This window comes from Engraulis encrasicolus, chromosome 15 (genome assembly GCF_034702125.1).
Source record: "Engraulis encrasicolus isolate BLACKSEA-1 chromosome 15, IST_EnEncr_1.0, whole genome shotgun sequence".
In the NCBI taxonomy this organism is placed as follows: Eukaryota; Metazoa; Chordata; class Actinopteri; order Clupeiformes; family Engraulidae; genus Engraulis; species Engraulis encrasicolus.
In genome coordinates, this window is record NC_085871.1 from 31,980,093 (window position 1) to 31,985,277 (window position 5,185).

A 5,185-nucleotide genomic window follows, 5' to 3' on the forward strand; every position below is an offset into this window, starting at 1 on the left:
GATGAAAAATAATGTGGCAGTGGTTAAAGCACGGTTATGTGTCGATGAATGCAAGTAATAGCAGCGTAACTGTTGTGACGGTGAAATAGAGTATTGGTGGAGCGAAAACGGCGTGGGTGAGTGAAGGGACAGGACAGCTGTCTGTCAAAACAGTGTAGTTGCCGTCAGAAGCCGTCTGATATTTGCGAGGTCCTCGCAACTACAAACGATGGAGTTGTCGTTTCCTAATAACGCCCACGCCATCGCAAAGACCCTGCACGCGTTTGACATGGATATACGAGTAAGTGAAAAAAAAGATAACAAAAACTAGCGACGAAAGTAACAAAGTAGCCTAAGCGTGGTGTCCGTGGTGTTATTGGATATCTAGTTGACATAGCGTAACGGTAATTGTCATTCCAAGCGCATCGTAAGTAAACCTAATATTAATTTGACCTGGAGGAACTTGAAGGTGTCACGCAGCAGCAGCATAAACACACAATGCAGACACCATTCACGCACTGTGTAGGTGTGTGTGTGTGTGTGTGTGTGTGTGCGCGCGCGCGCGGGGGTGTCTCCTGTCCTTCTCCTCTCCGTCTCCTTCTCCTCCCTTCATCTCTTCTCCCCTTCACCTGTCTTCTGTGCATTGTCCATGGTATTTGGCCCACTGTGTGTGAAGTGATGCTGTGTAGGGGATATGTGGTTTTGCAGTGTTTGGTTGTGTGTGTGTTTGGCTAGTGTATGTTGAAAGTCTGGTAGGTGTGTGACATGTTGAAGGCATGCTGTGTTTGTGTGAGTTATAGGCCTATACTGTATGAGGTTTGGGTGATGGTGTGTGAGGTAATAGGCTAGTGTTTGGCTGTCTGTGCAGTATATGGAAATGGAATGAAAAATAATGAAATGCAGGTAATAAAAATATAATTACTAAATAATTATAGAATAGACTGAATTATATTGAGTATAATATTTATATTGTTTATCTGTGTTGAGGACATAGCCTAGTTTAATAAAATAATTAAAAGCAACATAATTAACGCATGGTTTATTTTGGTGAGAAAAAAATGGCTAGTTGACCTTCCATTTGGCTAGTAAGAAAAAATGTCTACTAGCCAAATTGGCTGGTGGTGGAAAAAGTTAATTTAGAGCCCTGAATATAACGTCTGATTTGAATTTAGTCACCCTCCTTACACAAGACTTCCTTCTCCACAGGTAACCCCTATTGTCTGTTCATAGGATTTGTCCAGCACAAAAACACATTCAAAACAGTCAACCGTGTTACGGTCAACAGTGCAGGGGAACAAGTCGGCACTTTTTTAGGAGAAAAAACAGAGCAGACGAACCCATCTCCCTAGAACACAAATTATTTTGTTTGTTTGTCTGTCATTATGGAGATATACTCCTCCTCAACTGTCATTGCTAATTGTAACACCATTGACGGTAACACGGCTTGACATTTCAGCCATTTTTATGGTGTTGTGCAGTCATGGGTGAGCGGTTAGGGCGTCAGACTTGCATCCCAGAGGTTGCCGGTTCGACTCCTGACCCGCCAGGTTGGTGGGGGGAGTAATCAACCAGTGCTCTCCCCCATCCTCCTCCATGACTGAGGTACCCTGAGCATGGTACCGTCCCACCGCACTGCTCCCCATGGGGCGCCACTGAGGGCTGCCCCCTTGCACGGGTGAGGCATAAATGCAATTTCGATGTGTGCAGTGTGCAGTGTTCACTTGTGTGCTGTAGAGTGCTGTGTCACAATGACAATGGGAGTTGGAGTTTCCCAATGGGCTTTCACTTTTTTTCTTTCACTAACTGAGGACCTCAGAAGTTCCACCACAACACCTTAATCAATTCATTTATTTGTATGCTTTATCTGTGTTTTTCTACATGTGATTTCTAATTCAGATTCTTATGAATATGTTGATAACACAGTTGACTGCCAATTTTCCCGCTATGAGAACATGAAAAAGAATGGATTAAATTATGGAAGGATGGAGATCAAAACTTACCAAAAAGTCTTCCCATATCCTGCCAAAGAGGTTATGACATCACGTGATGTTATTCGTATGGCCTAAGACCAAACCATTACTGATTTATGGAGGAGGTTTCAGACCGTGACACGGTTAACACAGTTTTCGTGGACACACACAAAATGGCAAATTTCATGTATAATGGAAAGGACAGTGGTCTTTCTGACAGTTTTGTCATATTGTGATGATTACTGTGAATCAACATTTGCAATCGTCTTGGGCAAAACAAGTTTCTTTACATGCTAATATGAAGACTGAATCTGACATTTGGAAAACAGGACGGCATGAAAACACCCAAAACCAGTATTAAATATTCATTCTTGCTGAGGGAAATAATGCCATATCTACACTTTCTGTATTATATGAAAGATAAATGTGTGCTAATGTCCAAAACATCATTGGACGCAGTTAATAGTTACTGGAATTTGCAAATAAAATCCATGGTGTAGTGTCTTCTTCTAAGTCACTTCTATGGACGCCTTGAGGTGGTCTTAATAATTTGATGGTTTATTCCAAAGGTAAAATAATCGGGTTTCCATATAAGTTTGTCACAAAATAAAGTTTACTGAAATAATAAGTCCATAACAAAAATGACCATCAATAAAGAAATAAATTAAAACCCTTATGCCTGCTGGCGTCTTCCAATTTTAGATCCAAACGTTCCACAAGCATTCACAGTTCAGAACACATTGTTTCCACACACACGCTAACTAATTAAAGGTGCAGGTGCATCAATGACTCAAATCACGGCACCTGGCTCAATTAAGGCCACCATGTGCCACATAATTCCAAACGTCCTTCCAAATTCGGCCAGCAGGTGTCATAAAACCGAAAATATGCAAAATGGCTCCTACACACCGGCCCCCTTATTGGTACCGGGCAAGGTACAATAAAACAAAACACAACTAAGGAGCCATAAAGAAAACAACCATAATCCAAGCAAATTATTTCCATAAATCATCATATGTACAAGTTCTATCCAACACAATTACATTTTTTTTTTTTCGTTTTCCCTTTTATATATTTTTTTGTATATTTTTTCTCCTTTTTCAAGTGTCCTTAAGTACAACAATGTCCCTTCAAGAGCTCATGTACGTTAGAGTCTATCTTGTAGTGCTTACGCACACAGCTCATATGCATGAAAGCATAATTCATGAGTCCAAGTTGTGTGTGTGGTGCGTAATGTCTGTGTATGGATACGTCGCTCATGTGTGCACGAAATGTGACGCTCGTGTGTGCACAAATAGATCCGAAGATCTATAGAGTCCATGATCCAGGTGTGCGCATGTGAAGACTGGATCCATCAGTGTATGTGAGAGTTCAGACAAAGCAATGATTCAGGTTACCAATTCAGGTTAATCCATATTACATCACATCATATTCATTCATGTTCATTGTTCATGTCACATTCATATTCAAACCAATAGGTAATTCATCTAAGTTCAAAGTTGTACTGTTTCAAAGTTGCAACAGGTATCGTACCACATACATTATTCATAGTGTCAATCACTCATCCCACATCCAAAGGGCCCTAGTGGCAATAGGGACGGCAATAAACACACATCACACATGCAACTTCATTCTAACTCAACCATCTCTGTTCTATCTTGTAAGGTTGGGCATGTACTGTATGTTCCCTAACCCATACTTTCCACAAGAGGTCTGCTGAGTATTGCACTGGTTCCTATTTACATCTACTGTGTGTAGTGCAAGTGGACAACTAGTAGGGGATGCATTGCCTGCCGTTTTGATATCATTGAATGTTATTGGACACAAAGTCATACATTTTTTCTTTGCTTTCAGTTTTCTTTCCAACAGGTTTTCCTTTTCAGGTGCTAGGCTCTTTGTGGTAAGCATTTCCTTTCCAGTTTGTCTCAGATTCAACAGGGATAATTTGTGCTGATCCTTCGTCCATGTGTTCATTTTGAGAACATCCATTTCCATTTCCATTTCTTTTTCTTTCTGTAAGGCAAGTATAGACCTGGGTCGTTCAGATTTCTGGGCTTTGAGGAATTCTGGACCATTTGGCCGAGTGTTTGAGTTCAAGAGAGAGCTTGCCTTCAGGTCACAAGTTGCACCATGTGCTTTTTCCAGTTTTGGCTTTCCATTTCTACTCTGTTTGATGCTTATCATCTTATCACCTTTCCTCTGGTGATGTATTCCATGGTGTGGCCTACTGAACCTCACCTTTCCACTTTGGGTGACATGGTCATTGGATGGAGCTATGTCTGTCTGACTCCTTCCTACATTTCCCTCTAAAGAGGTTGTGCACTCCATATGGTGCTCTCCATTCTTTTCCATTTTTCTTTTCAGGGATACAACATGCAGTTGGGCCTGATCATAATCATTTGTCACGTTTTTGTTTTCGAATGTCAAAGGTAAGTTATAATGGCTATTCATAATTTCCTTTGAAGTTCCATTTCCAGTTTCCATTTTATGCATTTGCTGATCGACAACTGACACTCCTGAGCTTTTCTCTGGAGCTGCCGGTTCTGAATCTTTGTGATGCTGCTCAATCAACTCCTTCATGTCTCTTATAGATATGTGGTTTGTTGTGACAGCAGTGTGGGTTCTTTGCGCTTTATGAGACGCATCTTGTGTCAGCTTAGCCACAACCCACCCTATGGGTGTTCTAAATGCATATGGGCCTGTACCTCTACTATTTATCACCTCCATAGGCTCCATAAGATTTGCAGCATTTGTGCCTATTAGCAGCTCAATGTCAGCATCCAGATGCGGAATCCTCACTCCATGTAAGTATTTCCATTTGTCAACAGATTCTTGTTTTGGTATGTGTTGTTTTGTCACAGGTAAGTGTGTTTGTGTATACACTGGTGGAAGTTTGTGGTATTGCGTTCCTTCCATATTGCTTACTTCCAGACCAGAGACTATGCTACTGGGCACCCTGCTCTCTTGGCCCATTGTACACAGCATGATGGAGATGTTCTTGCCAGGGACGCTCAGCTTTTCTTTTAGCGAATCTGTACAGAACGTAGCTGTGCTACCAGGATCAAGAAATGCATGGGTTGTTACTACTTTGCCACTACCTGACATCCTCACTTTAACTGGTATTATAGCTAGAGTGCATTTGCCTGATGTACTGGCACCCATTGGGTCACTCGCATTCACCATTGCATTGCTTAAAGTGGCGGTTTCAGTTTTGGGCTTAGCTTTTTCATTCACTG